A 12,574-nucleotide genomic window follows, 5' to 3' on the forward strand; every position below is an offset into this window, starting at 1 on the left:
TCTTGGTAAAACTCTAAACAAAACAAAGTACGTTCTTCCTTCAATTTACATACCAGTTGCATCATTAGAAAATTCAGCCTGTATTAACACGTGCAGAAACACTTGGAGTTTAAATGTAAAATATGATTTAGATTTTATTCACAGATGAGTATTGACATCTTTTTAACTTAAGTGAATACCTGGTGAGATGTTTGGGAACGTTCTTGTGCTGTGGAATTGCCCTGTACACTGCAGAATATTTATTATCTGTTGATTTCACTGGCTGAATTTAGCCTACGGCATCCTCCAACTGCAGCAACAACAGAAACCACCTGCACCGATTTTCAATATACCCCCTAGGAGGCAGTCCTGCCCTTGTTGGAAACCACTATACTAGCTATTTGAGAAGAAATAAATCTTTAAGAAGAGATAAGGTACAGCTGGATGCTTCTTGTACCCTCCTTTTTCTCTCTTGTTTTCCTCTTTTATCAACTAAAACTGTTGAAATTTTCCCTGTAGGATGAAACTTTCATCCTCCAAAGTGCTTGGTAAAGTCTGGAGATAAATACCATCTTTGTCTCCAAACAGCTTCAAGGATGCTTGGGCATATAAAACCAACCCAAAGGATCCCCTCCAAAATGACCCATGGCCCTGAATCAGGAATGTCTGCTCATTTCTAACTAGCAGAATTGATGAGGTGGTCTTTCCATCACTTCCCTTGGCACTCAGCGGAAGCTCTACTTCTTTCCTTTCATTGATCCTACAATCATCCCAATGTTTTCAGCCTCTCCTTGTCCTCTGGTCTGGCAGTGTGAGCGCGGGCTCTCAACCACAAGGTTGCCAGTTTAATTCCTTGAGTCCTGCAAGGGATGGTGGGCAGCGCCCCCTACAACTAAGATTGAACATGGCACCTTGAGCTGAGCGGCCGCTGAGCTCCCAGATGGCTCAGTTGGTTGGAGCGCGTCCTCTCAACCACAAGGTTGCCGGTTGGACTCCCACAAGGAATGGTGGGCTGTGCCCCCTGCAACTAGCAACGGCAACTGGACCTGGAGCTGAGCTGCGCCCTCCACAACTAAGACTGAAAGGACAACAACTTGACTTGGAAAAAAGTCCTGGAAGTACACACTGTTCCCCAATAAAGTCCTGTTCCCCTTCCCCCCCAAAAAAAGATTGCATTATAAAAATATATATATATATGACTTAAAAAAAAAAAAAAGCAAAGATTGTCCATTTATGTTTATATTCTGAGGACCTGGAACGTAGATATCGGAAACTAAGTCGGTGTCTAAGAAATGTTCACGGGAAGGCTGTATGGGCAGGTCGAAACCACGCCAAGGAATTTAGGCTTGATGCTGTCAGCAAGAGAGGGCCTGTCTTCCTTTATGAGCCAATTAATGATACTGAGGTTTCTAATTAATGAAACTCGTAGCTCCCGGGGGATGGTGAACGTGGTATTACAAGAAGAGTGATCTGGCAGTGGTATAGGTTGGAAAAGGGTTCTAAATCATAGGCAGGTCCTGACAGAGGTCTGAGCCTACGAGGCGTCCGCTAGAGAAGAGCAGAGATGCGATTCCATGAGACATTTCAGGAGGCACCTTACATAATAGAACGAGCTGGGCTTTGCATTCACACAGACCTGGGTTTGAATCCCGGCTCTGTCACTTTCTAGCTGTGCACCCCTAGACAAGTAGCTTCACTCTCAGGTTCACTTTCTTCATCTTGAATAACAGGGATTAAGATAGGAACCTCGGAGAGTTAGTGGGGAAAAGGAATAGAGAATAAGTGTAGACTGCCTGTTCCCAGGTAGTAGTCAGCAAATGTTAGGGCTTTTTGTCCTTTCTTTCAAAGGAATTATTGATCAGAATTTGATAATGAATTAAATTCAAGCCCCCAGAAGTGTTGCCTAAAAATGGGGACGGTGTTAGAAAAATTAGGAGTTTGGGTTTTTGACGTGTTGAATTTGACTGATAGCCTCATTGAAATATCTGCCATAGAGTTGGTGATCAGGGACTGAAACGCAGATGACACTTGATAGGCATGAGTAGCACTGGAGACGTTGATGTGACGAGTCCTCAGCATAAAACAAACTTTCCGATGTAAGAGTGACAAGTTCAAAACGTGCTTAGTGCGCGCATTAGCATCGCCACATTTTAGGAAACGGGCCGTTTAATTCCATTTGACGTGACACTTCCCAGATGTTACTGTCAAGTTCTGAGCGTCTGCAGATTCCTCATCAGCTGCCACCGCCAGCACGATTGGCCACACGGGCGGGTCACCCCTCAGAGCCTCCTCGTGACAGGAGAGAGGTCTGCGCCAGGCACCTCATTGGTACCCAGTGTGGGTTGAACTACGTCTGTTCTATAGACAGATGGAATTAAAGAGCGAGGCTTTTGGCGGCGTGGAACTCAAGCAAAGCAATTCCAGATGTTGGAATTAGTGCACCCAGCTCTTGTGTTGCTTTCCACCCATGGAGCATGAAAATTACCCAGAGAGCAAGTACCGAGTAATGAAGTCCAGGTCACTCCCCGTCTGTCTTACTAAATGCCACTTGGAACCAGTGCCTTTTCATTTGACAATAAAATCAATAAATGAAATATCACGGGGTTGAAAGCGATGCTGTACAGAATTCATTACGGGCAGCGCTTTGTTCCCAGGGATGGAAAGGCTTGGCCCTCTGTGCTTCACTTTCCGGAACATCAACACATCTACTTAATGAAACTTGAACCTTCTGTTAATCCTTCACCTGTTTGCTTTTAAACTTGAATCCTTTGAACAAAATGCAGAAGGCCTTCTCTTTCGATTCTGCCTCTTTATGAAATGAACTAGAATTTTTAAAAAAATTGGAATATGCGTCAGTTAAGGGAAAAAGTGACTGGTTGATTAGAAAAATGGTTCATGAGATTAGAGGACCTTTTCTAATAATCACAGGGCCCCTAGTGAGCCTCCATCATTTCCTTTGAATTGTTCTTTCCTTTTGAGAATCGTCTCAGCACTGAGCACACTGAGCTGAGTGTCACGATTTTGTACAGATGTGGGGACAGCCCCATGTGGGTGAGCAAAGACCGGTGGCCAAGGGAAGGGAGGGTGTCTCTTGTCTTTTCCTTGGAGTTGACACGTGCCCCTTGGAGAACATAAGATACCATTGAAAGAATAATGCCATTCCTTTAGAAGTGTTGAAAAATAGGATCATTGTGAGAGAAGTACCTCTTAAGAGGTGAGAGAGAGAGAGAGAGAGAGAGAGAGAGAGAGATTGAGGTTTTCTGCTGCCCTTTCCTGCAGAGAAGTATCTTTTCTTTGGAAAAGTGAGTGTTTAATTTAAGCAAGGGGGTCAGGAAAGGAGAAACATCTGGAATCATAGTTAAGGCTCACAGCTCTTTCAAGCCATATCTTCACTTTTAATCCAGGCTCCCCTCCCCCCCCCCCCAATCATTATTTATTGAGCACTTACTATATTCCAGATACTATTGGGTTCTAGATATATAACAACTCATGGCCTTCACTCAGAAGCTTATGTCCAAGTAGAGAAGAGGGAGGCAAGAGAACAAGCAAGAGAAAAACAAATGTGATGGGTGCTATGAAGGAAACATGACAGAGAATTGGAGAAGAAGGTCAGGGGCGGGACGACTTTGGAGAGAGGGACGTGAGGTCTCCTCTGAGGAGGAGAAATTTAAGCTGAAAGAGTGCAAAGGAGCTGAACTGGAGAAGAGTAGGGGAGGGTGCCGAACCTGAGGTGGGAAAGAGCTGATGGCCATTGGGAAGTCCCATGCGCCTGGAGCGTGGTGAGTGATGGGCCGTCCTGGGAGGGAAGAGGGAGATGGGCAGGGGCTTGTACCTGTAGGTACCCGAGGCCCCATAATGAGTTTGCTTTTTACATTTAAATAGAGTGTTGTCTTAGAGGAGATTGGTGCTATCTGATTCGCATTTCAAAAACGAAACTCATTTGCACAAATGTGGAGAGCTGATTGGAAGAGACAAACATGGGAGCACCAGTTAGGGCCAGTTAGTACAGGGTAGCAGCATTTGCAGAGAGAGGGGTCTAGATCTTCCATACATTTCGGAAGCTAGGATGTGTTTGGTGAGGGAGAGGGAAGAATCAGGGGTGACTTCCGGCTTTCTGGCTTGAGCAACGCAAGGAGGATGTGGTCACGATTAGTCCTCCTTCCAACAGGTGTTTATGGCACATCAGCTGTGCTGGGTGAAATGCAGTCCCTGCCCTCACTGAGTTCACAGTTGAAACAGGAAGACAGATGTGTAAATAAACACTTACTAGGACAATACATGCTGATACAGGACTGGAGGTGTTTGGCAGAGTCCCCTGCGAAATTCATTCTCCTTACCTTCCTGCCCCCTCCAGTTTTGTTTGTTTTTCTAGCAATTGTTTTCATTTTTGCTTTTGCTTATATATTTAAAATATATGACACATACTCCCCATGGGAAGGAATATATATAATATTTATGTCGTATTTAAAGAATCATAAATCCAACATCCATGTATCACCATCTAGCTAAAGAAATAAATCTTCATCAGACGCTTTGAAGCCCTGCATACTCTGTCCCAGAGTGAAACATTATTCTGGATTTTTGATTTCTCCCTCCCATGCTCCTCTTTGTGGTTTAACATCCACATTCCTGAACAATATGCTATTTATTTTGCCTCTTTTAACTTTATAGAATTGGAAGCATTCTACATATATACTTCTGAGATTTCCTTTATCTGCTAACGTGCTATTAGTGGGATGTATCCATGTTGCAGCTTGTAAGTCCAGTTCTTTTATTTTCACTGTCACGTATGAATAAGTCACAATACACCCATTCTTTTGTCACAGATCACTTGTTTACCATTTTGGGCTATTTCCAATACTATTTTTATGACTAGTATTCAGATGTTTCCTAGAGTACATACCTCCTGGTTTTTTTACTGAGAAGTTATACGTAGGAGTAAATCTGCTCGTCTTTATTAGTGATTGCCAGGAGTTTTGCAAAGTGGTTGTTAAAATTTACACTCCCACCCTCTGACTATCAGTTCCCATGGCCACCCATCTTCACCAGTATTTATTCGTTATTGTTTTCCTTTTTTAAATCTTGGCCAGTCTGGTAGGTGAAGAATGATATGTCACTGTATTAATTTGCATTTTTATTACTCATAAGGTTGCACATTTTTAATATGTTTATTGGTTGATTAAATTTTCTAGAAATATTTGTTCATATGTTTTGCCTGTTTTTTTGTAGAGTTCCTCATCTTTTCCTTATTGATTCGTAGCCACTCATTGCATGTTCTGGATACTAAGCCTTTGTCAATTTTATGTGCTGAAAATATTATCTCTCAGATTATTACATGTCTTTCCAGTTTTTTATGGTTTCAGTTGATATACTGAAGTTCTTCATTGTGATATAGTTCAATGTATCAGGCTTTTCCTTTATGCCTTGCATCTTTTCCCATGTTTTAAGAAAACCCTTACTCTGGGGTCATAAAAATATTCTCCATATTTTATTCTAAATTTTTTAGTTTTGTCTTTCACATTTAACTTCTTCATTCATATGGAATTGAGTCATACATGACAAACATAAAGTTTATTTTTTGTGTAGATATCGTTTGTTCAGATATAATTTTGCAAATTATCTTTCCTTCACTTATTTCCTGCATATACATGACTATGTTTCATTGGTCTGTTTGTGTATCTGTATGTCAGTACCACATTACATTACTCTACCTTTACAGTAAATCGTGATATCTAGTAGTGCTAGTCCCCTCACCTGTTCTCCCTTTTAAACTGTGTTTAAAAGGGAACTATAAAAACTACCATGCTTATCGGTGTGTAGCTCAATCAATTATCACAGTCTTAGCTATTCTTAAATGTATGTATTTTAGAATAAGCTTGTCAAGTTCTATGCATGTACACAAACACACACACACACACGTGCACACACATTGGGATTTTGGTTGGGATTTTAAATATCCATCAATCAATTTGATGAGAATTATCTTTATGATAATAATGAGTCTTTTTATCTATAAATATGATTTGTTATTCTTTTGGTTTTTTTCTTCTTTAATATCTTCCAATAACATTTTACAATGGTCCCCGTAAGGCTTGCACATCTTGCATTAGATGTATTCTTAAGTTCCTAATGTATTTTGTTGCCATTGCAAATGATGTTTTAGTGTATTTTTTAGCATTAACTTTTATATATTGATATTATATGCCTACTAAGCTCTCTTTTTGATTCTAATAATTTATCAGTGGACCTCAGTTCGGCATATTACAGATTTGCCGTTTCCATATTTTTGCATCATTTTATTTTCACACATTTTTCTTTTAAATGACATATAGCTGAATTATAAAAATCTGCTTTTCACCCTAAAAGTATAGTCTATGTAGATTGCTGTTACCAATATGGTTGGTGTTATTTTTACCATTTGATTTTGTGCTTCCTATTTCTCCCAGTTTTTAGATTTCTTCATTTTTCTTCTTTACCTTCTTTGGATTGACTGTAAGTGTTTATTTCTCATTCCGATTTTGACCTCTACAAGAATGAAAGTTAATATACTGGAAATCATAACATGAATATTTAAAGTCTAAAATTAATATCTTCCCTCTCCTAAACGATGTGAGAACTTTATAATGCTTTATGCATAATCACCTCCTCTTGAATTATATGTCTGTTATAAAGTATGCTTGTTTATTTCGTATTTGTTCTGATTTCCTGAATTAGATAGCATTGTTGATTTTCAGTTAGTCTGGTTTAACATTTTTCTCTCTAAGTTTGCTATTTTCTTTTCTCACAATTTGTTCTCACGTTTCAAACTCTCCATCTGAGATCATTTTCTTTCTTTCTGAAATATATCTTTCAAAATTTCCCTTAGTGAGTGTCTGCTACCAGTAAAATCTGTTTTTGATTCTCTGAAAAATGTCTTTATTTTGCCATCCCGAAGGATGTTTTCACTGGATCTCGAATTCTAGGTTGACAGTTGTTTTCTCTTGTCATCCCGAAGATTTTACTCCACTCTCTTAAGGCTTACATTGTTTTCTTTTGATAAATCAACTGTCTGTCATTATTCATTTCTGCATCTTTTACTTGGTTCCTTTTCAAATATGCCTGGTCATTTTGACAGTTTGCTTGTTCTTTTATCAGACTTTTTTAGTCTGTATAGTTATCTACTCCTGCATAAAAAATTACAATAAAACTTAATGGCTTAAAACAACTCACTATGTCTCCTGAGTTCTGTGAGATGGAAATTCTGGAAGGGCTCACCTAGGGCAATTTTCATTTATGAACTCTCATGCTTTGCAATCATAGGTCAGCTTGAGCTGGATAATTGACTTTTTTAACACAAAAAATGATATTTGATTGTGCTATGGTGTTGGTATTTTGTTTTTGTTTCTTTTGTTTTTTTCCACTTTATTGAGATTGAATTACCATATAACATTGTATAAGTTTAAGGTGTACAGTACGTTGACTTGATACACACGTATATTGTAAAATGGGTATCGTTATACTATCAGCTAAAACCTCCTTCATATCATTCTTATATTTATGTTTATGTGATGAGAACATGTAAGATATCCCCTCTTTGCAGCTCTTATGTATACACCACAGTATTGTTGACTAGAAGCAGATCCCCAAAACTTATTCATCTTATTACTGGAAATTTACACCCCTCAACCAACACTCGCTGTTCCCCGCACCCCACAGTCCTGGTGACCACCATTCTACTTTCTGTTTCTATGAGTTCAGCTTTTTCAGATTTCACATATAAGTGAGATCTTACAGTACTTGTCTTTCTCTGTCTGACTGATTTCGTTTAGCGGAATGCCCTCCAGGTCCATCCATGTTGTTGCAAATGTCAGGATTTCCTTCTTTGCAATGGCTGAATAATATTCCGTTGTATATACACCACATGTTCTTTATTCATCTGTAGATAGACATTTACATTCACATTGAGGAGATGTCCATGTCTTGGCTTTTATGAATAATACTGCAATGAACATGGGGGTGTATGTATCTCTTTGAGATCTTGTTTTCGTTTCCTTTTGATGTATACCCAGAAGTGGGCTTGCTGGATCATATGGTAGCTGTTTTTCATTTTTACCACACTGTTTTCCATAGCAGCTGCACATATTTATATCCCCACCACCTGTGCATAAGGGCTCCCTTTTCCCCACATCCTGGCCAACACTTATCTCTCTTGTCTTTTTGATGATAGCCATGCCAACAGATGTGAGGTGATATCTCATTGTGGTGATTTGGATGTCCCCGATGATTAGAGGTTTAGAACACCTCTTCGTGTACCTGTAGGCTATTTGTATGTCTTCTTTGGGGAAAAAAATCTGTTTATTTCCTCTGCCCATTTTAAATCAGATGGTTTGTGTTTTGCTCTTGAATTGTATCAGTTTTTTAAATATATTTTGGACATTAAACCTTATCAGATATATGACTTGCAAATATGTTCCCCTTTCCTTTTTCCTCAGTTGCATTTTCATTTTGTTGATTGTTTTGTTCTCTCTACAGAAGCTTTTTAGTTTGATATGGTCCCGCTCATTAATTTTTGCTTTTGTTACTTATGTTTTTGGTGTCTTTGCCAAGACTAACATTAGGGAGCTTTTGCCCAATGTTTTCTTCTAGGAGCTTTGGAGTTTCAGTTCTTATATTTAAGTCCTTAATCCATTTCATGGTAATTTTTGTGAGTGATATAAGACAGGGGTCTGATTTCATTCTGCAAGTGGTTATCCAGTTTTCCCAACACCATCTATTAGAGAGACTAGATAATTGAGTTTTAATGTATGTTCACATATAGGTAGCAAGCTGGTGCCTGCTGTAGGCTAGTGACTCCATGTTTCCTCCATAGGGGCCTCTCCACAGTGCATCTGGGTGTCCTCACGACATGGAGACCTGCCTTTCTCAAACTGAGCAAACAACGAGGTGGGATGGAATGAAATGAATCACTCAATGGGAGGGCGATTAGAACTCCACCTTTTTAGGGAAAGAGAGAATTTGGGGATATATTTTTAAACCAGCACCTATTTCCTGTTATTTCTTTAAGTATATTAGACAGATCTATCTTATGTTCTACATAAAATATTTCCACTGATGCATCTTTTGGGGTCAAATTCCTTGCTACTAATGCAGGGTTTATTTCCTGATAGATTTTTGTAAGTGTGGGTGGGGGGGGGGGGAAGGGGAGGATTGGCTCATGTTCCTTGGAAATTTATCTGTGGGAATTCTTTAATTCTTAAAATACAGTCCTCTAGAGAGGATTTGTGTTTGCTTCTGCCAAGCAAAAAGTTCTACCGTGGTTTTTAGACCAAAAAGGTAGCTATGAATTCTGACCTGAGGATGGACCTAGAGGGAAGAATTCTCAGTAAAGACCTCTTTATCATCACTCAGTTTCTATTCCCCAGGCTCAAAGCCACGACAGACAAGTTTCCTTAGGGCTGGCGTTTTGCTACTTCACCCACCAAAGGTGTGACTTTGGGAAGGGCCTGGCTTTAGGTTTTGTTCTCCAGGCTGCTGTTGCATAGTCCTACTCTTCCTGTTTTGCCTTGTCTCCTTTTCCTGTTTGGCTCATTGAAACCAATATTTAATGACGTTAGTGCTAGGTGGGTTCCCTAATTCAAATACTGTCTTCGGCTTGTTCATGTCGCTGCATTTGTGCTTTCTTACCCATTTTCTTTACTGACTCTGAGGATTTGCCTTATGTTCTTGTCTACTTGTCTTTTTCTTTCACACATACACACACATGCCCATACATATATACATTTTTATTTTTTGGATCTAGAATTTTTAGGTGTTTTCTACTGGGGTGTTGTTTTGTTTTTCTTGATATGTTCGCCTCCATGGTGTCAGAATCCGATGTATCGAGGGAGCTCTTTAAAAATATGAATTCCCTGGCGCAGCCCACACTTAGTCAATTAGAATCTCCTGAGATGGGGCCAAGTACATCTTTTATAAAAAAAAACCAAAAACCTCCCCGGAGGATCCTGGTGCCAGCCACCGCTACGAGATAATTATTATAATGAAGACGGGGTCCAGAAGCGGTGAAGTGCCGTAGAAGAATGAGATTTGGTCCACGAAGTTGTGGAAGACTTTATAGAAAAAGAAATTACTTTTTACCTCTTTTTCAAGTGTATTCCCATCCTCTAACTGCTGCCCTTAGCTCTATGGTATGTGAGCACCCAATGTCCACATCAGTCCATGTATCTGAAAGCTGCTGGGGAATGTCTAAAGGCAGCCATCTTTTCACTGTGTGTGTAACAAGATCATGTGACCTGGACCACCTCGTGGTTTAGGTTCCCCGGTCCTTGTTGATACCCATCCACACGTCTGCCCATCACATGGGTTCAGAGCCACCAGTCGTCCAGCTTACTGAGTGAGCAAGAATCTACCTGCATTGTCCCCTGGTCCTGTGGAGGGCGTGGCGTGGGTTGTCAGCGCCGACAGATGTGGCCTAGAAGTCAGAGAATTGCAGCTATTCTGGCTGGGCAAGGGGAATTCTGTGCAGAAAACAACTCTCAGGAGGTCGGATCCCTTTGTTTCATGACTCTGAGCTATACCAAACCCTGTCATGTCGAAAGAGATGTGTTTGAGTTTGCCTTCACCAGCGTGTACCAACTTTCACCTCCGTAGATCCATTTGAGAGGAGATGCTAAATAGTTCAAGAGACATGCTTATCCACTTCTGGGTACTTATCCAAAGAAATCCAAAACACGAATTCTAAAAGATATATGCACCCTATGTTCACTGCAGTGCTATTTACAATACCCAAGATATGGAAGCAACCTAAGTGCCCATCAATAGATGACTGGATAAAGAAGATGTGGTACATTACAATGGAATATTCCTGGGTCATAAAAAAGAATGAAATCTTACCATTTGCAACAACATCAGTAGACCTAGAGGAGGGTACTATGCTAAGTGAAAAAAGTCAGACAGAGAAAGACAAATACCGTATGATTGCACTTATATGTGGAATCTAAAGAACAAAATAAACAAACAAACAAAAAAAAAAAAAACAGAAACAGACTCATAGGTACAGAGAATAAACTGATGGTTGTCAGACAGGAGGAGAGTTGGGTGCCTGTGTGAAAAAGAGGAAGGGATTAAGAAGTAAAATTTGGTAGTTACAAAGTGGTCATGGGAATGTGAAGTAAAGCAAAGGGAATGTAGTCAATCATATTGTAATAACTATATATAGTGCCAGGTGGGTACTAGACTAGTCAGGGGGATCACTTTGTAAATTATATAAATGTCTAACCACTATGCTGTACACCTGAAATTAATATAAAATAATATTGAATGTCAACTGTAATTGAAAAACATAAATGAATTAAGAGACACAGAGAGAGAGAGAGACCCTTACCTGGAGTCAGGAAGACCTGGGTTTGAACCCCAGCCCCACAATTTACTAGCAGCGTGGCCACAGGCAAGGGACTTCCATTTCTCTGAGCCTTAGTTTCCATTTCTGCTAAATGGAAGGTAAAAATATGCATCTTCTAAGGTTATTGGAAAACTTAAATGATGCAATGTATTTTAAATGTCCTGTACAATGTCTAGTGGATACTTTAGTTTATTTTTGCTGTTGTTGTTATGGTTCTGAAAAATCCTAAGGGATGACCAGGAAGAGGATCATTTTCATGTTCTTCTGTTTAGCAAATTTGATGCCTATTCTATGTCAGGACCAGACTTCTGCATCCACACACTGACCCCAGTCTAGCTTTCTCGATTCAATTCCCAATAATGACAGTAAAAATCATAGTGAATTTATCGAACAGCTGTAAGGAGCAGGCACTAAAGCTACTGTACGCATGCTATCTCTAGTCCTTACAGTAACCTGCAAGTAGGTTTTATGAATCCCACTTGAGAAACAGCAAACTGTCGCTCTGAGCATAAAGGACTCTGCAGTGTCATCTACGTGGCCCGTGGCTCAGCTGGGACTTTAAACCAGGATTGTACTCTTGTAAATATGCATCCAGCCTTCCCTTCTCCATGCGGAGTTCTATCATGATTCCTCTGCCCAAGGCCTTTCCTCACCCTGGAATGGCTTTCCATCTCCTACTCTGCCCACCAAAATCTTACTCATCCTTTAAGACCCAATATAAATGCCACCTTCCCTGTGGACCCTCCCCTGATCCCTCAGTCACAAAGAATTATTGTTTTTGCTATATGTTCATGGGATTTTCCTTAGGTACTATTTTTTTTGCACATTTGTTACCGTGTTATCTGTCATGCACATAAATGTCTCCTGTATTTATTTGTAATATGTTTGATGTCAGCAATTATACTGTACTCATTTTTTATTTAGTGAGAACCATGCATTACACTTCATCCATGTCCATTAAATGTTTATTGAGTTAAAGAATAAAAATTGCATCCAGAAAGGTTGTTTACTAGCTACATTCTTAGGTCTGTTTTCCCTTAAATCTTTAATCATGCTATACAAGTGCCTGCAGAAGGACAAATCTGACATACTTCTGCCCTGGTGCCCACGGAAGTTCCCAAATTGCAATTACACGAGTAAAGGGTCTTCTGTCTACCCAAGTTTTGTACGTTGTGAAAGTTTATTTGACTTGATCAGGTCTCCTGTGGCCAGTATTTC

At 39.9% G+C, this 12,574-nt stretch overlaps 1 protein-coding gene across 4 annotated transcripts in view; it reads left to right on the forward strand.

Annotated features, from left to right (window-relative positions):
* The window catches only part of LARGE1 (LARGE xylosyl- and glucuronyltransferase 1), a 489,591-nt gene that overhangs the window by 353,959 nt on the left and 123,058 nt on the right, over positions 1–12,574 (forward strand). The window lies entirely within an intron of this gene.

Source organism: Rhinolophus sinicus, chromosome 1, assembly GCF_057876585.1.
Source record: "Rhinolophus sinicus isolate RSI-liver-muscle chromosome 1, RSI-T2T, whole genome shotgun sequence".
Classification (NCBI taxonomy): Eukaryota; Metazoa; Chordata; class Mammalia; order Chiroptera; family Rhinolophidae; genus Rhinolophus; species Rhinolophus sinicus.